The sequence below is a fragment of the Heloderma suspectum genome, chromosome W (genome assembly GCF_057233095.1).
Source record: "Heloderma suspectum isolate Gila_16-S chromosome W, 16-S_ref, whole genome shotgun sequence".
NCBI classification, from domain to species: domain Eukaryota; kingdom Metazoa; phylum Chordata; class Lepidosauria; order Squamata; family Helodermatidae; genus Heloderma; species Heloderma suspectum.
The window spans coordinates 25485001-25507500 of NC_139475.1; positions in this window are offsets into that span (position 1 = coordinate 25485001).

The window sequence follows — 22500 nt, forward strand, 5'->3', positions numbered from 1 at the left end:
GTAGGGGTAGGGTAGGGCTAGGGCTAGGGTTAGGGCTAGGCCTAGGGTTACAATTAGGGCTAAGGTTAGGTTTAGGGTTAGGGTTAGCGCTAGGGTTAGCGCTAGGGTTACGTTTAGGGTTAGGGATAGGGTTAGGTGTAGGGGTAGGGATAGGTTTAGGGATAGGGTCTGGGCTAGGGTTAGGTTTAGGGTTAAGGCTCGGGCTAGGGCTAGGTATAGGGCTAGGGCTAGGGCTAGGGCTAGGGCTAGGGTTAGGGATAGGGTTAGGGCTATGGTTCGGGTTAGGGCTAGAGTTCGGGTTAGGGTTAGGGTGGGGTTAGGGCTACGGCTAGGGTTAGGGCTTGGATTATGTTTAGGGTTAGGGTTAGGGTTAGGGTTAGGGCTAGGGCTAGGGTTAGGGCTAGGGCTAGGACTAGGGATAGGGACAGGGATAGGGATAGGGATAGGGCTAGGACTAGGGATAGGGATAGGGCTAGGGCAAGGGTTAGGTCAAGGGCTATTGTTACGGTTAGGGTTAGGGTCAGTGTGAGGGCTATGGTTAGGGTGTGGGTGAGGGTGAGGGTTACGGCTAGGGTTAGCATTAGGGTTAGGGCTGGCGTTAGCGTTAGCGTTAGAGTTAGGTTTAGGTTTAGGGTTAGGGTTAGGGTTAGGGCTAGGGCTAGGGCTACGGTTAGGGCTAGCGTTATGGCTAGGGTTAGGGTTCGGTGAGGTTTAGGGTTAGGAGTAGAGTTAGGGTGAGGGTGAGGGCTAGGTTAGGGGTGAGGGTTAGTTTTAGGGTTAGGGTTAGGGCTAGGGTTATCATTAGGGTGAGGGCTAGGGTTAGGGTTAGGTTTATGATTATGGTTAGGGTTTTGGTTAGGTTTAGTGGTAGGCTTTGGGTTAGGGTTAGGGCTAGGGTTTGGGTTAGGGTTTGGGTTAGGGTTAGGGTTAGCTCTAGGGTTAGGGTTATCGTTAGGGTGACGCTTTGGGCTAGGGTTAGGGTTAGGCTTAGGCTTAGGCTTAGGGTTCGGGCTAGGGCTAGGGTTAGGGCTAGGGCTAGGGCTAGGGTGAGGGTTCTGGTTAGTGTTAGGGCTAGGGTTAGCATTAGGGTTAGGGCTACGGTTATGGTTAGGGTTTGTGTTAGGGTTAGTGGTAGGCTTTGAGTTAGGGTAAGGTCTAGGGTTAGGGCTAGGGCTAGGGTTAGGGCTAGGGCTAGGGCTACGGATAGGGCTAGGGTTAGGGCTAGGGTTAGGGCTTAGTTTAGGGTTAGGGTTAGGGTTAGGGTTCGGGTTAGGTATAGGGTGAGGGCTAGGGTTAGGTTGAGGGTTCTGGTTAGTGTTAGGGCTAGGGTTAGCATTAAGGTTAGGGCTACGGTTATGGTTAGGATTTGTGTTAGGGTTAGTGGTAGGCTTTGGGTTAGGGTTAGGGCTAGGGTTTGGGTTAGGGTTTGGGTTAGGGTTAGGGTTAGGGTGAGGATTAAGGCTATGGCTAGGGTTAGGGTTAATGTTAGGGTAGGGCTAGGGTTAGGTTTGGGGTTACGGTTAGGGTTACGGTTAGGGTTAGGGTTAGGGTTAGAGTTAGGGCTAGGGTTGTGGTTGAGGTTAGGGTTAGGGTTAGGGTTAGGGTTACGGTTGTGGTTGCGGTTGGTGTTGTGTTGTGGTTGGGGTTGGGGTTAGGGTTTGAGTTCGGGTTCGGTTCGGGTTAGGGTTAGGGTTAGGGTTGGGGTTGGGGTTAGGTTTAGGGCTAGGGCTAGGGCTAGGGCTAGGGTTAAAGCTAGGGCTAGGGCTAGGGTTAGGGTTAGCGTTAGGGTTAGCGCTAGGGCTAGTGTTAGGGTTAGGGGTAGGGTTAGGGTTAGGGTTAGCGCTAGGGCTAGGGTTAGGGTTAGGGGTAGGGTTAGGGTTAGGGTTAGGGTTAGGGTTAGGGCTAGGGTTAGGTTTAGGGGTAGGGATAGGTTTAGGGATAGGGTCTGGGCTAGGGTTAGGTTTAGGGTTAAGGCTCGGGCTAGGGCTAGGGATAGGGCTAGGGCTAGGGCTAGGGCTAGGGTTAGGGTTACGGTTAGGGCTAGGGTTCGGGTTAGGGCTAGGGTTCGGGTTAGGGTTAGGGTTAAGGTTAGGATTAGGGCTAGGGCTAGTCTTAGGGCTAGGGCTAGGGCTGGGTAACTGTTAGGACATGCGTTAGAGCTAGAGTTAGGGCTAGCGTTAGGGTTCAGGTTCAGTTTAGGGTTACAGTTTGAGTTAGGGGTAGGGGTAGGGTAGGGCTAGGGCTAAGGTTAGGGCTAGGCCTAGGGTTAGAATTAGGGCTAAGGTTAGGTTTAGGGTTGGGGTTAGCGTTAGGGTTAGCGCTAGGGTTACGTTTAGGGTTAGGGATAGGGTTAGGTTTAGGGCTCGGGTTAGGGTTAGGGTTACGGTTATGGTTAGGGTTTGGGTTAGGGTTAGGGTTAGTGGTAGGGGTTGGGTTAGGGTTAGGGTTAGGGTTATTGTAAGTGAGAGGGTTAGGGCTAAGCCTAGGGTTATGGTTAGGGTTAGGGATACTGTTTGGGTTAGGGTTAGGGTTAGGGTTAGGGTTAGGGTTAGGGTTAGGGTTAGGGTTAGGGCTAGGGTGAGGTTTAGGGTTAGGGTTAGGGTTAGGCTTATGTCTAGGGTTAGGGTTATCGTTAGGGTGACGCTTTGGGATAGGGTTAGGGTTAGGGTTAAGGTTTAGGGTTCGGGTTAGGTATAGGGTGAGGGCTAGGGTTAGGGTGAGGGTTCTGGTTAGTGTTAGGGCTAGGGTTAGCATTAGGGTTAGGTCTACGGTTATCGTTAGGGTTTGTGTTAGGGTTAGTGGTAGGCTTTGAGTTAGGGTAAGGTCTAGGGTTAGGGCTAGGGCTAGGGTCAGGGTTAGGGCTAGGTTTAGAACTAGAGCTAGGGCTAGGGTTAGGGTTAGGGTTCAGTTTTAGTTTAGGGTTACAGTTTGGTTTAGGGGTAGGGGTAGGGGTAGGGTTAGCGCTAGGGTTAGGCTTAGCGTTAGGGTTAGGGCTAGGGTTAGGTTTAGGGCTCGGGTTAGGGTTAGGGTTACGGTTCTGGTTCTGGTTAGGGTTTGGGTTAGCGTTAGGGTTAGTGGTAGGTGTTGGGTTAGGGTTAGGGCTAGGGATAGAGTTTAGGCTAGGATTAGGGTTAGGGTTACAGTTAGTGAGAGGGTTAGGGCTAAGGCTAGTGTTAGGGTGAGAGTTAGGTTTAGGGATATGGTTTTTTGTTAGGGTTAGGGTTAGTGTTAGGCCCAGGGTTAGCATTAGGGTCAGGGCTACGGTTAGGGTTAGGGGTAGGGGTAGGGGTAGGATTAGGGCAGGGTTAGGGTTACGGCTATGGTTAGGGTTAGGGTTAGGGTTAGGGCTATGGCTAGGGCAAGGGTTAAGGTTAGGGTTAGGGTTAGGTATAGGGTGAGGGCTAGGGTTAGGGTGAGGGTTCTGGTTAGTGTTAGGGCTAGGGTAAGCATTAGGGTTAGGGCTACGGTTATGGTTAGGGTTTGTATTAGGGTTAGTGGTAGGCTTTGGGTTAGGGTAAGGTCTAGGGTTAGGGCTAGGGCTAGGGTAAGGGTTAGGGCTAGGTTTAGAACTAGAGCTAGGGCTAGGGTTAGGGTTAGGGTTCAGTTTCAGTTTAGGGTTACTGTTTGGTTTAGGAGTAGGCATAGGGGTAGGGTTAGGTCTAGGCCTAGGGTTAGGGTTAAGGCTATAGTTAGGTTTAGGGTTAGGGTTAGCGCTAGGGTTAGGCTTAGGGTTAGGGTTAGGGCTAGAGTTAGGTTTAGGGCTCGGGTTAGGTTTAGGGTTACGGTTCTGGTTCTGGTAAGGGTTTGGGTTAGCGTTAGGGTTAGTGGTAGGTGTTGGGTTAGGGTTAGGGCTAGGGATAGAGTTTAGGCTATGATTAGGTTTAGGTTACAGTTAGTGAGAGGGTTAGGGCTAAGGCTAGTGTTAGGGTAAGGCTTAGGTTCAGGGATATGGTTTGGGTTAGGGTTAGGGTTATGGTTAGCGTTAGGATTAGGGTTAGGGCTAGGGTTAGGTCGAGGGTTAGGGTTACGGTTAAGGTTAGGGTTAGGGTTAAGGTTAGAGTTAGGGTTAGGGTTAGGGTTTGTGTTAGGGTTAGGGTTAGTGTTCGGGCTAGGGCTAGGGTTACTGCTAGGGCTACAGTTAGGGCTAAGGTTAGGGTTAGGGTTAGGGTTAGGGCTTGGATTATGTTTAGGGTTAGGGTTAGGGTTAGGGTTAGGGCTAGGGCTAGGGTTAGGGCTAGGGCTAGGACTAGGGATAGGGACAGGGATAGGGATAGGGCTAGGGCTAGGACTAGGGATAGGGATAGGGCTAGGGCAAGGGTTAGGTCAAGGGCTATTGTTACGGTTAGGGTTAGGGTCAGTGTGAGGGCTATGGTTAGGGTGTGGGTGAGGGTGAGGGTTACGGCTAGGGTTAGCATTAGGGTTAGGGCTGGCGTTAGCGTTAGCGTTAGAGTTAGGTTTAGGGTTAGGGTTAGGGTTAGGGTTAGGGCTAGGGCTAGGGCTACGGTTAGGGCTAGCGTTATGGCTAGGGTTAGGGTTCGGTGAGGTTTAGGGTTAGGAGTAGAGTTAGGGTGAGGGTGAGGGCTAGGTTAGGGGTGAGGGTTAGTTTTAGGGTTAGGGTTAGGGCTAGGGTTATCATTAGGGTGAGGGCTAGGGTTAGGGTTAGGTTTATGATTATGGTTAGGGTTTTGGTTAGGTTTAGTGGTAGGCTTTGGGTTAGGGTTAGGGCTAGGGTTTGGGTTAGGGTTTGGGTTAGGGTTAGGGTTAGCTCTAGGGTTAGGGTTATCGTTAGGGTGACGCTTTGGGCTAGGGTTAGGGTTAGGCTTAGGCTTAGGCTTAGGCTTAGGGTTCGGGCTAGGGCTAGGGTTAGGGCTAGGGCTAGGGCTAGGGTGAGGGTTCTGGTTAGTGTTAGGGCTAGGGTTAGCATTAGGGTTAGGGCTACGGTTATGGTTAGGGTTTGTGTTAGGGTTAGTGGTAGGCTTTGAGTTAGGGTAAGGTCTAGGGTTAGGGCTAGGGCTAGGGTTAGGGCTAGGGCTAGGGCTATGGATAGGGCTAGGGTTAGGGCTAGGGTTAGGGCTTAGGTTAGGGTTAGGGTTAGGGTTAGGGTTCGGGTTAGGTATAGGGTGAGTGCTAGGGTTAGGTTGAGGGTTCTGGTTAGTGTTAGGGCTAGGGTTAGCATTAAGGTTAGGGCTACGGTTATGGTTAGGATTTGTGTTAGGGTTAGTGGTAGGCTTTGAGTTAGGGTAAGGTCTAGGGTTAGGGCTAGGGCTAGGGTAAGGGTTAGGGCTAGGGGTAGAACTAGAGCTAGGGCTAAGGTTAGGGTTAGGGTTCAGTTTTAGTTTAGGGTTACAGTTTGGTTTAGGGGTAGGGGTAGGGGTAGGGGTAGGGGTAGGGGTCGGTCTAGGCCTAGGGTTAGGGTTAAGGCTAAAGTTAGGTTTAGGGTTAGGGTTAGGGTTAGCGCTAGGGTTAGGCTTAGTGTTAGGGTTAGGGCTAGGGTTAGGTTTAGGGCTCGGGTTAGGGTTAGGGTTACGGTTCTGGTTAGGGTTTGGGTTAGCGTTAGGGTTAGTGGTAGGTGTTGGGTTAGGGTTAGGGCTAGGGATAGAGTTTAGGCTAGGATTAGGGTTAGGGTTACAGTTAGTGAGAGGGTTAGGGCTAAGCCTAGTGTTAGGGTGAGATTTAGGTTTAGGGATATGTTTTTTTGTTAGGGTTAGGGTTATGGTTAGCGTTAGGATTAGGGTTAGGGCTAGGGTTAGGTCGAGGGTTAGGGTTAGGGTTAGGGTTAGGGTTAGGGTTAGGGTTAAGGTTAGAGTTAGGGTTAGCATTAGGGTTTGGGTTAGGGTTAGGGTTAGTGTTTGGGCTAGGGCTAGGGTTACTGCTAGGGCTACGGTTAGGGCTAGGGTTAGGGCTAGGGTTAGGGCTTGGGTTAGGGTTAGTTTTAGGGCTAGGGCTAGGGCTAGGGCAAGGGTTAGGGCAAGGGCTATGGTTAGGGTTAGGGTTAGGGTTAGGGTGAGGGTTAGGGCTAGGGCTAGGGCTAGGGCTAGGGCAAGGGTTAGGGCAAGGGTTAGGGCAAGGGCTATGATTAGGGTTAGAGATCGGGTTAGGGTTACGGTTGGGGTTAGGGTGAGGGTCAGGACTAGGGTTAGGGTGAGGGTTAGGGTTAGTGTTAGGGCCAGGGTTAGCATTAGGGTCAGGGCTACGGTTAGGGTTATGGGAAGGGGTCGGGGTAGGATTAGGGTAGGGTTAGGGTTATGGCTATGGTTAGGGTTAGGGCTCGGATAAGGGTTAGGGTTAAGGCTAGGGCTAGTGTTAGGGTTAGGGCTATGGCTAGGGCTTGGGCTAGGGCAAGGGTTAAGTTTAGGGTTAGGGTTAGGTATAGGGTGAGGGCTAGGGTTAGGGTGAGGGTTCTGGTTAGTGTTAGGGCTAGGGTTAGCATTAGGGTTAGGTCTACGGTTATCGTTAGGGTTTGTGTTAGGGTTAGTGGTAGGCTTTGAGTTAGGGTAAGGTCTAGGGTTAGGGCTAGGGCTAGGGTCAGGGTTAGGGCTAGGTTTAGAACTAGAGCTAGGGCTAGGGTTAGGGTTAGGGTTCAGTTTTAGTTTAGGGTTACAGTTTGGTTTAGGGGTAGGGGTAGGGGTAGGGTTAGGTCTAGGCCTAGGGTTTGGGTTAAGGCTATAGTTAGGTTTAGGGTTAGGGTTAGGGTTAGCGCTAGGGTTAGGCTTAGGGTTAGGGTTAGGGCTAGGGTTAGGTTTAGGGCTCGGGTTAGGGTTAGGGTTACGGTTCTGGTTCCGGTTAGGGTTTGGGTTAGCGTTAGGGTTAGTGGTAGGTGTTGGGTTAGGGTTAGGGCTAGGGATAGAGTTTAGGCTAGGATTAGGGTTAGGGTTACAGTTAGTGAGAGGGTTAGGGCTAAGGCTAGTGTTAGGGTGAGAGTTAGGTTTAGGGATATGGTTTTTTGTTAGGGTTAGGGTTATGGTTAGCGTTAGGATTAGGGTTAGGGCTAGGGTTAGGTCGAGGGTTAGGGTTAGGGTTAGGGTTAGGGTTAGGGTTAGGGTTAGGGTTAAGGTTAGAGTTAGGGTTAGGGTTAGGGTTAGGGTTTGGGTTAGGGTTAGTGTTCAGGCTAGGGCTAGGGTTACTGCTAGGGCTATGGTAAGGGCTAGGGTTAGGGCTAGGGGTAGGGCTTGGGTTAGGGTTAGGGTTAGGGCTAGGGCTAGGGCTAGGGCAAGGGTTAGGGCAAGGGCTATGGTTAGGGTTAGGGTTAGGGTTAGGGTTAGGGTTAGGGTTAGGGTGAGGGTTAGGGCTCGGGCTAGGGCTAGGGCTAGGGCAAGGGTTAGGGCAAGGGCTATGGTTAGGGTTAGAGATCGGGTTAGGGTTACGGTTGGGGTTAGGGTGAGGGTCAGGACTAGGGTTAGGGTGAGGGTTAGGGTTAGTGTTAGGGCCAGGGTTAGCATTAGGGTCAGGGCTACGGTTAGGGTTATGGGAAGGGGTAGGGGTAGGATTAGGGTAGGGTTAGGGTTACGGCTATGGTTAGGGTTAGGGCTCGGACAAGGGTTAGGGCTAAGGCTAGGGCTAGTGTTAGGGTTAGGGCTATGGCTAGGGCTTGGGCTAGGGCAAGGGTTAGGGTTAGGGTTAGGGTTAGGTATAGGGTGAGGGCTACGGTTAGGGCGAGGGTTTGTATTAGGGTTAGTGGTAGGCTTTGGGTTAGGGTAAGGTCTAGGGTTAGGGCTAGGGCTAGGGTAAGGTTTAGGGCTAGGTTTAGAACTAGAGCTAGGGCTAGGGTTAGGGTTAGGGTTCAGTTTCAGTTTAGGGTTACAGTTTGGTTTAGGGGTAGGGGTAGGGTTAGGTCTAGGCCTAGGGTTAGGGTTAAGGCTATAGTTAGGTTTAGGGTTAGGGTTAGGGTTAGCGCTAGGGTTAGGCTTAGGGTTAGGGTTAGGGCTAGGGTTAGGTTTAGGGCTCGGGTTAGGTTTAGGGTTACGGTTCTGGTTCTGGTTAGGGTTTGGGTTAGCGTTACGGTTAGTGGTAGGTGTTGGGTTAGGGTTAGGGCTAGGGATAGAGTTTAGGCTAGGATTAGGGTTAGGTTACAGTTAGTGAGAGGGTTAGGGCTAAGGCTAGTGTTAGGGTGAGATTTAGGTTTAGGGATACGGTTTTTTGGTAGGGTTAGGGTTATGGTTAGCGTTAGGATTAGGGTTAGGGCTAGGGTTAGGTCGAGGGTTAGGGTTAGGGTTAAGGTTAGGGTTAGGGTTAAGGTTAGAGTTAGGGTTAGGGTTAGGGTTTGTGTTAGGGTTAGGGTTAGTGTTCGGGCTAGGGCTAGGGTTACTGCTAGGGCTACAGTTAGGGCTGAGGTTAGGGCTAGGGTTAGGGCTAGGGTTAGGGCTTGGGTTAGGGTTAGGGCTAGGGCTAGGGCTAGGGCAAGGGTTAGGCAAGGGCTATGGTTAGGGTTAGGGTTAGGGTTAGGGTTAGGGTTAGGGTTAGGGTGAGGGTTAGGGCTAGGGCTAGGGCAAGGGTTAGGGCAAGGGCTATGCTTAGGGTTAGAGTTAGGGTTAGGGTTAGGGTTAGGGTTAGGGTTAGGGCTAGGGTGAGGTTTAGGGTTAGGGTTAGGGTTAGGTCTAGGGTTAGGGTTATCGTTAGGGTGACGCTTTGGGCTAGGGTTAGGGTTAGGGTTAGGGTTAGGGTTCGGGTTCGGGTTCGGGCTAGGGCTAGGGTTAGGGCTAGGGCTAGGGCTAGGGCTACGTATAGGGCTAGCGTTAGGGCTAGGGTTAGGGCTTAGGTTAGGGTTAGGGTTAGGGTTAGGGTTAAGGTTTAGGGTTCGGGTTAGGTATAGGGTGAGGGCTAGGGTTAGGGTGAGGGTTCTGGTTAGTGTTAGGGCTAGGGTTAAGGTTAGCATTAGGGTTAGGTCTACAGTTATGGTTAGGGTTTGTGTTAGGGTTAGTGGTAGGCTTTGAGTTAGGGTAAGGTCTAGGGTTAGGGCTAGGGCTAGGGTCAGGGTTAGGGCTAGGTTTAGAACTAGAGCTATGGCTAGGGTTAGGGTTAGGGTTCAGTTTTAGTTTAGGGTTACAGTTTGGTTTAGGGGTAGGGGTAGGGGTAGGGTTAGGTCTAGGCCTAGGGTTTGGGTTAAGGCTATAGTTAGGTTTAGGGTTAGGGTTAGGGTTAGCGCTAGGGTTAGGCTTAGGGTTAGGCTTAGGGCTAGGGTTAGGTTTAGGGCTCGGGTTAGGGTTAGGGTTACGGTTCTGGTTCCGGTTAGGGTTTGGGTTAGCGTTAGGGTTAGTGGTAGGTGTTGGGTTAGGGTTAGGGCTAGGGATAGAGTTTAGGCTAGGATTAGGGTTAGGGTTACAGTTAGTGAGAGGGTTAGGGCTAAGGCTAGTGTTAGGGTGAGAGTTAGGTTTAGGGATATGGTTTTTTGTTAGGGTTAGGGTTATGGTTAGCGTTAGGATTAGGATTAGGGCTAGGGTTAGGTCGAGGGTTAGGGTTAGGGTTAGGGTTAGGGTTAGGGTTAAGGTTAGAGTTAGGTTTAGGGTTAGGGTTAGGGTTTGGGTTAGGGTTAGTGTTCAGGCTAGGGCTAGGGTTACTGCTAGGGCTACGGTAAGGGCTAGGGTTAGGGCTAGGGGTAGGGCTTGGGTTAGGGTTCGGGTTAGGGCTAGGGCTAGGGCTAGGGCAAGGGTTAGGGCAAGGGCTATGGTTAGGGTTAGGGTTAGGGTTAGGGTTAGGGTGAGGGTTAGGGCTCGGGCTAGGGCTAGGGCTAGGGCAAGGGTTAGGGCAAGGGCTATGATTAGGGTTAGAGTTCGGGTTAGGGTTATGGTTGGGGTTAGGGTGAGGGTCAGGACTAGGGTTAGCGTGAGGGTTAGGGTTAGTGTTAGGGCCAGGGTTAGCATTAGGGTCAGGGCTACGGTTAGGGTTAGGGGTAGGGGTAGGGGTAGGATTAGGGTAGGGTTAGGGTTACGGCTATGGTTAGGGTTAGGGCTCGGACAAGGGTTAGGGCTAAGGCTAGGGCTAGTGTTAGGGTTAGGGCTATGGCTAGGGCAAGGGTTAAGGTTAGGGTTAGGGTTAGGTATAGGGTGAGGGCTAGGGTTAGGGTGAGGGTTCTGGTTAGTGTTAGGGCTAGGGTAAGCATTAGGGTTAGGGCTACGGTTTTGGTTAGGGTTGGTATTAGGGTTAGTGGTAGGCTTTGGGTTAGGGTAAGGTCTAGGGTTAGGGCTAGGGCTAGGGTAAGGGTTAGGGCTAGGTTTAGAACAAGAGCTAGGGCTAGGGTTAGGGTTAGGGTTCAGTTTCAGTTTAGGGTTACAGTTTGGTTTAGGGGTAGGCATAGGGGTAGGGTTAGGTCTAGGCCTAGGGTTAGGGTTAAGGGTTAGGGTTAGGGTTAGGGTTAGGGTTAGGGTTAGGGTTAGGGTTAAGGTTAGGGTTAGGGTTAAGGTTAGAGTTAGGGTTAGGGTTAGGGTTTGTGTTAGGGTTAGGGTTAGTGTTCGGGCTAGGGCTAGGGTTACTGCTAGGGCTACAGTTAGGGCTAAGGTTAGGGCTAGGGTTAGGGCTAGGGTTAGGGCTTGGGTTAGGGTTAGGGCTAGGGCTAGGGCTAGGGCAAGGGTTAGGCAAGGGCTATGGTTAGGGTTAGGGTTAGGGTTAGGGTTAGGGTTAGGGTTAGGGTTAGGGTGAGGGTTAGGGCTAGGGCTAGGGCAAGGGTTAGGCGAAGGGCTATGCTTAGGGTTAGAGTTAGGGTTAGGGTTAGGGTTAGGGTTAGGGCTAGGGTGAGGTTTAGGGTTAGGGTTAGGGTTAGGTCTAGGGTTAGGGTTATCGTTAGGGTGACGCTTTGGGCTAGGGTTAGGGTTAGGGTTAGGGTTAGGGTTCGGGTTCGGGTTCGGGCTAGGGCTAGGGTTAGGGCTAGGGCTAGGGCTAGGGCTACGTATAGGGCTAGCGTTAGGGCTAGGGTTAGGGCTTAGGTTAGGGTTAGGGTTAGGGTTAAGGTTTAGGGTTCGGGTTAGGTATAGGGTGAGGGCTAGGGTTAGGGTGAGGGTTCTGGTTAGTGTTAGGGCTAGGGTTAGGGTTAGCATTAGGGTTAGGTCTACAGTTATGGTTAGGGTTTGTGTTAGGGTTAGTGGTAGGCTTTGAGTTAGGGTAAGGTCTAGGGTTAGGGCTAGGGCTAGGGTCAGGGTTAGGGCTAGGTTTAGAACTAGAGCTAGGGCTAGGGTTAGGGTTAGGGTTCAGTTTTAGTTTAGGGTTACAGTTTGGTTTAGGGGTAGGGGTAGGGGTAGGGTTAGGTCTAGGCCTAGGGTTTGGGTTAAGGCTATAGTTAGGTTTAGGGTTAGGGTTAGGGTTAGCGCTAGGGTTAGGCTTAGGGTTAGGGTTAGGGCTAGGGTTAGGTTTAGGGCTCGGGTTAGGGTTAGGGTTACGGTTCTGGTTCTGGTTAGGGTTTGGGTTAGCGTTAGGGTTAGTGGTAGGTGTTGGGTTAGGGTTAGGGATAGGGATAGAGTTTAGGCTAAGATTAGGGTTAGGGTTACAGTTAGTGAGAGGGTTAGGGCTAAGGCTAGTGTTAGGGTGAGAGTTAGGTTTAGGGATATGGTTTTTTGTTAGGGTTAGGGTTATGGTTAGCGTTAGGATTAGGATTAGGGCTAGGGTTAGGTCGAGGGTTAGGGTTAGGGTTAGGGTTAGGGTTAGGGTTAGGGTTAGGGTTAGGGTTAAGGTTAGAGTTAGGTTTAGGGTTAGGGTTAGGGTTTGGGTTAGGGTTAGTGTTCAGGCTAGGGCTAGGGTTACTGCTAGGGCTACGGTAAGGGCTAGGGTTAGGGCTAGGGGTAGGGCTTGGGTTAGGGTTAGGGTTAGGGCTAGGGCTAGGGCTAGGGCAAGGGTTAGGGCAAGGGCTATGGTTAGGGTTAGGGTTAGGGTTAGGGTTAGGGTTAGGGTGAGGGTTAGGGCTCGGGCTAGGGCTAGGGCTAGGGCAAGGGTTAGGGCAAGGGCTATGATTAGGGTTAGAGTTCGGGTTAGGGTTATGGTTGGGGTTAGGGTGAGGGTCAGGACTAGGGTTAGCGTGAGGGTTAGGGTTAGTGTTAGGGCCAGGGTTAGCATTAGGGTCAGGGCTACGGTTAGGGTTAGGGGTAGGGGTAGGGGTAGGATTAGGGTAGGGTTAGGGTTACGGCTATGGTTAGGGTTAGGGCTCGGACAAGGGTTAGGGCTAAGGCTAGGGCTAGTGTTAGGGTTAGGGCTATGGCTAGGGCAAGGGTTAAGGTTAGGGTTAGGGTTAGGTATAGGGTGAGGGCTAGGGTTAGGGTGAGGGTTCTGGTTAGTGTTAGGGCTAGGGTAAGCATTAGGGTTAGGGCTACGGTTATGGTTAGGGTTGGTATTAGGGTTAGTGGTAGGCTTTGGGTTAGGGTAAGGTCTAGGGTTAGGGCTAGGGCTAGGGTAAGGGTTAGGGCTAGGTTTAGAACTAGAGCTAGGGCTAGGGTTAGGGTTAGGGTTCAGTTTCAGTTTAGGGTTACAGTTTGGTTTAGGGGTAGGCATAGGGGTAGGGTTAGGTCTAGGCCTAGGGTTAGGGTTAAGGCTATAGTTAGGTTTAGGGTTAGGGTTAGGGTTAGCGCTAGGGTTAGGCTTAGGGTTAGGGTTAGGGCTAGGGTTAGGTTTAGGGCTCGGGTTAGGTTTTGGGTTACGGTTCTGGTTCTGGTTAGGGTTTGGGTTAGCGTTACGGTTAGTGGTAGGTGTTGGGTTAGGGTTAGGGATAGGGATAGAGTTTAGGCTATGATTAGGGTTAGGTTACAGTTAGTGAGAGGGTTAGGGCTAAGGCTAGTGTTAGGGTTAGGCTTAGGTTTAGGGATATGGTTTGGGTTAGGCTTAGGGTTAGGGCTAGGGTTAGGGTTAGGGTTAGGGTTAGGGTTAGGTCTAGGGTTAGGGTTAGGGTTATGGTTAGTGTTAGGGCTAGGGTTAGCATTAGGGTTAGGGCTACGGTTAGGGTCAGGGTTAGGGCTATGGTTACGACTAGGGTTAGGGCTAGGGTTAGGGCTACGGCAAGGGTTACGGCAAGGGCTATGGTTAGGGTTATGGTTAGGGTTAGGGTTAGGGTCAGGGTTAGGGTGAGGGCTAGGGTTAGGGTGAGGGTTAGGGTTAGTGTTAGGGCTAGGGTTAGCATTAGGGTTAGGGCTACGGTTAGGGTCAGGGTTAGGGCTATGGTTATGGTTAGGGTTTGGGTTAGGGTTTGTGGTAGGCTTTGGGTTAGGGTTAGGTCTAGGGTTAGGGTTTGGGCTAAGGTTAGGGTTAGGGTTATGGCTAGGGTTAGGGTTTGGGTTAGGTTTAGGATTTGGGTTAGAGTTAGGGTTAGGGCTAGGGTTAGGTTTAGGGTTAGGGTTAGGGTTAGGGCTGGGGTTGGGGTTGAGGTTAGGGTGAGGGTTACGGTTGGGGTTGTGGTTGGTGTCGTGTTGTGGTTGGGGTTGGGGTTAGGGTTTGAGTTTGGGTTCGGGTTCCGGATAGGGTTAGAATTAGTGTTAGGGTTAGGGTTAGGGCTAGGGCTAGGGTTAGGGTTAGGGCTAGGGCTAGGGCTACGGATAGGGCTAGGGTTAGGGCTAGGGTTAGGGCTTAGGTTAGGGTTAGGGTTAGGGTTAGGGTTAGGGTTCGGGTTAGGTATAGGTTGAGGGCTAGGGTTAGGGTGAGGGTTCTGGTTAGTGTTAGGGCTAGGGTTAGCATTAGGGTTAGGGCTACGGTTATGGTTAGGGTTTGTGTTAGGGTTAGTGGTAGGCTTTGAGTTAGGGTAAGGTCTAGGGTTAGGGCTAGGGCTAGGGTCAGGGTTAGGGCTAGGTTTAGAACTAGAGCTAGGGCTAGGGTTAGGGTTAGGGTTCAGTTTTAGTTTAGGGTTACAGTTTGGTTTAGGGGTAGGGGTAGGGGTAGGGTTAGGTCTAGGCCTAGGGTTTGGGTTAAGGCTATAGTTAGGTTTAGGGTTAGGGTTAGGGTTAGCGCTAGGGTTAGGCTTAGGGTTAGGGTTAGGGCTAGGGTTAGGTTTAGGGCTCGGGTTAGGGTTAGGGTTACGGTTCTGGTTCTGGTTAGGGTTTGGGTTAGCGTTAGGGTTAGGGTTAGTGGTAGGTGTTGGGTTAGGGTTAGTGCTAGGTATAGAGTTTAGGCTAGGATTAGGGTTAGGGTTACAGTTAGTGAGAGGGTTAGGGCTAAGGCTAGTGTTAGGGTGAGATTTAGGTTTAGGGATATGTTTTTTTGTTAGGGTTAGGGTTATGGTTAGCGTTAGGATTAGGGTTAGGGCTAGGGTTAGGTCGAGGGTTAGGGTTAGGGTTAGGGTTAGGGTTAGGGTTAAGGTTAGAGTTAGGGTTAGGGTTAGGGTTTGGGTTAGGGTTAGTGTTCGGGCTAGGGCTAGGGTTACTGCTAGGGCTACGGTTAGGGCTAGGGTTAGGGCTAGGGGTAGGGCTTGGGTTAGGGTTAGGGTTAGGGCTAGGGCTAGGGCTAGGGCAAGGGTTAGGGCAAGGGCTATGGTTAGGGTTAGAGTTCGGACAAGGGTTAGGTCTAAGGCTAGGGCTAGTTTTAGGGTTAGGGCTATGGCTAGGTCTTGGGCTAGGGCAAGGGTTAGGGTTAAGGTTAGGTATAGGGTGAGGGCTAGGGTTAGGGTGAGGGTTCTGGTTAGTGTTAGGGCTAGGGTAAGCATTAGGGTCAGGGCAACGGTTATGGTTAGGGTTTGTATTAGTGTTAGTGGTAGGCTTTGGGTTAGGGTAAGGTCTAGGGTTAGGGCTAGGGTTAGGGTTAATGTTAGGGCTAGGGCTAGGGTTAGGTTTGGGGTTACGGTTAGGGTTACGGTTAGGGTTAGGGTTAGGGTTAGAGTTAGGGCTAGGGTTGGGGTAGAGGTTAGGGTTAGGGTTAGGGTTAGGATTAGGTTTACGGTTGTGGTTGCGGTTGGTGTTGTGTTGTGGTTGGGGTTGGGGTTAGGGTTTGAGTTTGGGTTCGGTTCGGGTTAGGGTTAGGGTTAGGGTTTGGGGTAGGTTTATGGTTTGGGTTAGGGTTAGGGTTGGGGTTGGGGTTAGGTTTAGGGCTAGGGCTAGGGTTAAAGCTAGGGCTAGGGCTAGGGTTAGGGTTAGCGTTAGGGTTAGCGCTAGGACTAGGGTTAGGGTTGGGGTTAGGGCTAGGGCTAGGGTTAGGTTTAGGGGTAGGGATAGGTTTAGGGATAGGGTCTGGGCTAGGGTTAGGTTTAGGGTTAAGGCTCGGGCTAGGGCTAGGGCTAGGGCTAGGGCTAGGGATAGGGATAGGGATAGGGATAGGGATAGGGCTAGGGCTAGGGTTAGTGTTAGGGTTAGGGCTAGGGTTCGGGTTAGGGCTAGAGTTCGGGTTAGGGTTAGGGTGGGGTTAGGGCTACGGCTAGGGTTTGGGCTTGGGTTAGGGTTAGGGATAGGGATAGGACTAGGGATAGGGATAGGGATAGGGATAGGGATAGGACTAGGGCTAGGGATAGGGCTAGGGCTAGGGCAAGGGTTAGGTCAAGGGCTATTGTTACGGTTAAGTTTAGGGTCAGTGTGAGGGCTATGGTTAGGGTGAGGGTGAGGGTTACGGCTAGGGTTAGCATTAGGGATAGGGCTGGCGTTAGCGTTAGCATTAGAGTTAGGTTTAGGTTTAGGGTTAGGGTTAGGGTTAGGGTTAGGGTTAGGGCTAGGGCTAGGCCTACGGTTAGGGCTTGCGTTATGGCTAGGGTTAGGGTTTGGTGAGGTTTAGGGTTAGGAGTAGAGTTAGGGTTAGGGTGAGGGCTAGGTTTAGGGTGAGGGTTAGTTTTAGGGTTAGGGTTAGGGCTAGGGTTATCATTAGGGTTACGGCTAGGGTTAGGGTTAGGTTTATGATTATGGTTAGGGTTTTGGTTAGGTTTAGTGGTAGGCTTTGGGTTAGGGTTAGGGCTAGGGTTTGGGTTAGGGTTTGGGTTAGGGTTAGGGTTAGGATTAGGGCTAGGGCTAGTGTTAGGACTAGGGCTAGGGTAACGGTTAGGACATGCGTTAGAGCTAGAGTTAGGGCTAGCGTTAGGGTTTAGGTTCAGTTTAGGGTTACAGTTTGAGTTAGGGGTAGGGGTAGGGTAGGGCTAGGGCTAGGGTTAGGGCTAGGCCTAGGGTTACAATTAGGGCTAAGGTTAGGTTTAGGGTTAGGGTTAGCGCTAGGGTTAGCGCTAGGGTTACGTTTAGGGTTAGGGATAGGGTTAGGTGTAGGGGTAGGGATAGGTTTAGGGATAGGGTCTGGGCTAGGGTTAGGTTTAGGGTTAAGGCTCGGGCTAGGGCTAGGTATAGGGCTAGGGCTAGGGCTAGGGCTAGGGCTAGGGTTAGGGTTAGGGTTAGGGCTATGGTTCGGGTTAGGGCTAGAGTTCGGGTTAGGGTTAGGGTGGGGTTAGGGCTACGGCTAGGGTTAGGGCTTGGGTTATGTTTAGGGTTAGGGTTAGGGTTAGGGTTAGGGCTAGGGCTAGGGTTAGGGTTAGGGCTAGGGCTAGGACTAGGGATAGGGACAGGGATAGGGATAGGGCTAGGGCTAGGACTAGGGATAGGGATAGGGATAGGGCAAGGGTTAGGTCAAGGGCTATTGTTACGGTTAGGGTTAGGGTCAGTGTGAGGGCTATGGTTAGGGTGAGGGTGAGGGTGAGGGTTACGGCTAGGGTTAGCATTAGGGTTAGGGCTGGCGTTAGCGTTAGCGTTAGAGTTAGGTTTAGGTTTAGGGTTAGGGTTAGGGTTAGGGCTAGGGCTAGGGCTACGGTTAGGGCTAGCGTTATGGCTAGGGTTAGGGTTCGGTGAGGTTTAGGGTTAGGAGTAGAGTTAGGGTGAGGGTGAGGGCTAGGTTAGGGGTGAGGGTTAGTTTTAGGGTTAGGGTTAGGGCTAGGGTTATCATTAGGGTGAGGGCTAGGGTTAGGGTTAGGTTTATGATTATGGTTAGGGTTTTGGTTAGGTTTAGTGGTAGGCTTTGGGTTAGGGTTAGGGCTAGGGTTTGGGTTAGGGTTTGGGTTAGGGTTAGGGTTAGGATTAGGGCTAGGGCTCGTGTTAGCGCTAGGGCTAGGGCTAGGGTAACGGTTAGGACATGCGTTAGAGCTAGAGTTAGGGCTAGCGTTAGGGTTCAGGTTCAGTTTAGGGTTACAGTTTGAGTTAGGGGTAGGGCTAGGGTAGGGCTAGGGCTAGGGTTAGGGCTAGGCCTAGGGTTAGAATTAGGGCTAAGGTTAGGGTTAGCGTTAGGGTTAGCGCTAGGGTTACGTTTAGGGTTAGGGATAGGGTTAGGTTTAGGGCTCGGGTTATGGTAAGGGTTACGGTTAGGGTTAGGGTTTGGGTTAGGGTTAGGGTTAGTGGTAGGGGTTGAGTTAGGGTTAGGGCTAGGGTCAGGGTTGGGGCTAGGGTTAGGGTTAGGGTTATTGTAAGTGAGAGGGTTAGGGCTAAGCCTAGGGTTATGCTTAGGGTTAGGGATACTGTTTGGGTTAGGGTTAGGGTTAGGGTAAGGGTTAGGGTTAGGGTTAGGGCTAGGGTGATGTTTAGGGTTAGGGTTAGGTTTAGGGTTAGCTCTAGGGTTAGGGTTATCGTTAGGGTGACGCTTTGGGCTAGGGTTAGGGTTAGGGTTAGGGTTAGGGTTAGGCTTAGGCTTAGGGTTCGGGCTAGGGCTAGGGTTAGGGTTAGGGCTAGGGCTAGGGCTAGGGTGAGGGTTCTGGTTAGTGTTAGGGCTAGGGTTAGCATTAGGGTTAGGGCTACGGTTATGGTTAGGGTTTGTGTTAGGGTTAGTGGTAGGCTTTGAGTTAGGGTAAGGTCTAGGGTTAGGGCTAGGGCTAGGGTTAGGGCTAGGGCTAGGGCTACGGATAGGGCTAGGGTTAGGGCTAGGGTTAGGGCTTAGGTTAGGGTTAGGGTTAGGGTTAGGGTTAGGGTTCGGGTTAGGTATAGGGTGAGTGCTAGGGTTAGGTTGAGGGTTCTGGTTAGTGTTAGGGCTAGGGTTAGCATTAAGGTTAGGGCTACGGTTATGGTTAGGATTTGTGTTAGGGTTAGTGGTAGGCTTTGAGTTAGGGTAAGGTCTAGGGTTAGGGCTAGGGCTAGGGTAAGGGTTAGGGCTAGGGGTAGAACTAGAGCTAGGGCTAAGGTTAGGGTTAGGGTTCAGTTTTAGTTTAGGGTTACAGTTTGGTTTATGGGTAGGGGTAGGGGTAGGGGTAAGGTATGTCTAGGCCTAGGGTTAGGGTTAAGGCTAAAGTTAGGTTTAGGGTTAGGGTTAGGGTTAGTGCTAGGGTTAGGCTTAGGGTTAGGGTTTGGGCTAGGGTTAGGTTTAGGGCTCGGGTTAGGGTTAGGGTTACGGTTCTGGTTAGGGTTTGGGTTAGCGTTAGGGTTAGGGTTAGGGTTAGGGTTAAGGTTAGATTTAGGGTTAGCGTTAGGGTTTGGGTTAGGGTTAGGGTTAGTGTTCGGGCTAGGGCTAGGGTTACTGCTAGGGCTACGGTTAGGGCTAGGGTTAGGGCTAGGGTTAGGGCTTGGGTTAGGGTTAGTTTTAGGTCTAGGGCTAGGGCTAGGGCAAGGGTTAGGGCAAGGGCTATGGTTAGGGTTAGGGTTAGGGTTAGGGTTAGGGTGAGGGTTAGGGCTAGGGCTAGGGCTAGGGCTAGGGCAAGGGTTAGGGCAAGGGTTAGGGCAAGGGCTATGATTAGGGTTAGAGATCGGGTTAGGGTTACGGTTGGGGTTAGGGTGAGGGTCAGGACTAGGGTTAGGGTGAGGGTTAGGGTTAGTGTTAGGGGCAGGGTTAGCATTAGGGTCAGGGCTACGGTTAGGGTTATGGGAAGGGGTCGGGGTAGGATTAGGGTAGGGTTAGGGTTATGGCTATGGTTAGGGTTAGGGCTCGGATAAGGGTTAGGGTTAAGGCTAGGGCTAGTGTTGGGGTTAGGGCTATGGCTAGGGCTTGGGCTAGGGCAAGGGTTAGGTTTAGGGTTAGGGTTAGGTATAGGGTGAGGGCTAGGGTTAGGGTGAGGGTTCTGGTTAGTGTTAGGGCTAGGGTTAGCATTAGGGTTAGGTCTACGGTTATCGTTAGGGTTTGTGTTAGGGTTAGTGGTAGGCTTTGAGTTAGGGTAAGGTCTAGGGTTAGGGCTAGGGCTAGGGTCAGGGTTAGGGCTAGGTTTAGAACTAGAGCTAGGGCTAGGGTTAGGGTTAGGGTTCAGTTTTAGTTTAGGGTTACAGTTTGGTTTAGGGGTAGGGGTAGGGGTAGGGTTAGGTCTAGGCCTAGGGTTTGGGTTAAGGCTATAGTTAGGTTTAGGGTTAGGGTTAGGGTTAGCGCTAGGGTTAGGCTTAGGGTTAGGGTTAGGGCTAGGGTTAGGTTTAGGGCTCGGGTTAGGGTTAGGGTTACGGTTCTGGTTCCGGTTAGGGTTTGGGTTAGCGTTAGGGTTAGTGGTAGGTGTTGGGTTAGGGTTAGGGCTAGGGATAGAGTTTAGGCTAGGATTAGGGTTAGGGTTACAGTTAGTGAGAGGGTTAGGGCTAAGGCTAGTGTTAGGGTGAGAGTTAGCTTTAGGGATATGGTTTTTTGTTAGGGTTAGGGTTATGGTTAGCGTTAGGATTAGGGTTAGGGCTAGGGTTAGGTCGAGGGTTAGGGTTAGGGTTAGGGTTAGGGTTAGGGTTAGGGTTAAGGTTAGAGTTAGGGTTAGGGTTAGGGTTAGGGTTTGGGTTAGGGTTAGTGTTCAGGCTAGGGCTAGGGTTACTGCTAGGGCTATGGTAAGGGCTAGGGTTAGGGCTAGGGGTAGGGCTTGGGTTAGGGTTAGGGTTAGGGCTAGGGCTAGGGCTAGGGCAAGGGTTAGGGCAAGGGCTATGGTTAGGGTTAGGGTTAGGGTTAGGGTTAGGGTTAGGGTGAGGGTTAGGGCTCGGGCTAGGGCTAGGGCTAGGGCAAGGGTTAGGGCAAGGGCTATGGTTAGGGTTAGAGATCGGGTTAGGGTTACGGTTGGGGTTAGGGTGAGGGTCAGGACTAGGGTTAGGGTGAGGGTTAGGGTTAGTGTTAGGGCCAGGGCTACGGTTAGGGTTATGGGAAGGGGTAGGGGTAGGATTAGGGTAGGGTTAGGGTTACGGCTATGGTTAGGGTTAGGGCTCGGACAAGGGTTAGGGCTAAGGCTAGGGCTAGTGTTAGGGTTAGGGCTATGGCTAGGGCTTGGGCTAGGGCAAGGGTTAGGGTTAGGGTTAGGGTTAGGTATAGGGTGAGGGCTCCGGTTAGGGCGAGGGTTTGTATTAGGGTTAGTGGTAGGCTTTGGGTTAGGGTAAGGTCTAGGGTTAGGGCTAGGGCTAGGGTAAGGTTTAGGGCTAGGTTTAGAACTAGAGCTAGGGCTAGGGTTAGGGTTAGGGTTCAGTTTCAGTTTAGGGTTACAGTTTGGTTTAGGGGTAGGGGTAGGGTTAGGTCTAGGCCTAGGGTTAGGGTTAAGGCTATAGTTAGGTTTAGGGTTAGGGTTAGGGTTAGCGCTAGGGTTAGGCTTAGGGTTAGGGTTAGGGCTAGGGTTAGGTTTAGGGCTCGGGTTAGGTTTAGGGTTACGGTTCTGGTTCTGGTTAGGGTTTGGGTTAGCGTTACGGTTAGTGGTAGGTGTTGGGTTAGGGTTAGGGCTAGGGATAGAGTTTAGGCTAGGATTAGGGTTAGGTTACAGTTAGTGAGAGGGTTAGGGCTAAGGCTAGTGTTAGGGTGAGATTTAGGTTTAGGGATACGGTTTTTTGTTAGGGTTAGGGTTATGGTTAGCGTTAGGATTAGGGTTAGGGCTAGGGTTAGGTCGAGGGTTAGGGTTAGGGTTAAGGTTAGGGTTAGGGTTAAGGTTAGAGTTAGGGTTAGGGTTAGGGTTTGTTTTAGGGTTAGGGTTAGTGTTCGGGCTAGGGCTAGGGTTACTGCTAGGGCTACAGTTAGGGCTAAGGTTAGGGCTAGGGTTAGGGCTAGGGTTAGGGCTTGGGTTAGGGTTAGGGCTAGGGCTAGGGCTAGGGCTAGGGCAAGGGTTAGGCAAGGGCTATGGTTAGGGTTAGGGTTAGGGTTAGGGTTAGGGTTAGGGTGAGGGTTAGGGCTAGGGCTAGGGCAAGGGTTAGGGCAAGGGCTATGCTTAGGGTTAGAGTTAGGGTTAGGGTTAGGGTTAGGGTTAGGGCTAGGGTGAGGTTTAGGGTTAGGGTTAGGGTTAGGTCTAGGGTTAGGGTTATCGTTAGGGTGACGCTTTGGGCTAGGGTTAGGGTTAGGGTTAGGGTTAGGGTTCGGGTTCGGGTTCGGGCTAGGGCTAGGGTTAGGGCTAGGGCTAGGGCTAGGGCTACGTATAGGGCTAGCGTTAGGGCTAGGGTTAGGGCTTAGGTTAGGGTTAGGGTTAGGGTTAAGGTTTAGGGTTCGGGTTAGGTATAGGGTGAGGGCTAGGGTTAGGGTGAGGGTTCTGGTTAGTGTTAGGGCTAGGGTTAGGGTTAGCATTAGGGTTAGGTCTACGGTTATGGTTAGGGTTTGTGTTAGGGTTAGTGGTAGGCTTTGAGTTAGGGTAAGGTCTAGGGTTAGGGCTAGGGCTAGGGTCAGGGTTAGGGCTAGGTTTAGAACTAGAGCTAGGGCTAGGGTTAGGGTTAGGGTTCAGTTTTAGTTTAGGGTTACAGTTTGGTTTAGGGGTAGGGGTAGGGGTAGGGTTAGGTCTAGGCCTAGGGTTTGGGTTAAGGCTATAGTTAGGTTTAGGGTTAGGGTTAGGGTTAGCGCTAGGGTTAGGCTTAGGGTTAGGGTTAGGGCTAGGGTTAGGTTTAGGGCTCGGGTTAGGGTTAGGGTTACGGTTCTGGTTCTGGTTAGGGTTTGGGTTAGCGTTAGGGTTAGTGGTAGGTGTTGGGTTAGGGTTAGGGCTAGGGATAGAGTTTAGGCTAGGATTAGGGTTAGGGTTACAGTTAGTGAGAGGGTTAGGGCTAAGGCTAGTGTTAGGGTGAGAGTTAGGTTTAGGGATATGGTTTTTTGTTAGGGTTAGGGTTATGGTTAGCGTTAGGATTAGGATTAGGGCTAGGGTTAGGTCGAGGGTTAGGGTTAGGGTTAGGGTTAGGGTTAGGGTTAGGGTTAGGGTTAAGGTTAGAGTTAGGTTTAGGGTTAGGGTTAGGGTTTGGGTTAGGGTTAGTGTTCAGGCTAGGGCTAGGGTTACTGCTAGGGCTACGGTAAGGGCTAGGGTTAGGGCTAGGGGTAGGGCTTGGGTTAGGGTTAGGGTTAGGGCTAGGGCTAGGGCTAGGGCAAGGGTTAGGGCAAGGGCTATGGTTAGGGTTAGGGTTAGGGTTAGGGTTAGGGTTAGGGTTAGGGTGAGGGTTAGGGCTCGGGCTAGGGCTAGGGCTAGGGCAAGGGCAAGGGTTAGGGCAAGGGCTATGGTTAGGGTTAGAGATCGGGTTAGGGTTACGGTTGGGGTTAGGGTGAGGGTCAGGACTAGGGTTAGGGTGAGGGTTAGGGTTAGTGTTAGGGCCAGCGTTAGCATTAGGGTCAGGGCTACGGTTAGGGTTATGGGAAGGGGTAGGGGTAGGATTAGGGTAGGGTTAGGGTTACGGCTATGGTTAGGGTTAGGGCTCGGACAAGGGTTAGGGCTAAGGCTAGGGCTAGTGTTAGGGTTAGGGCTATGGCTAGGGCTTGGGCTAGGGC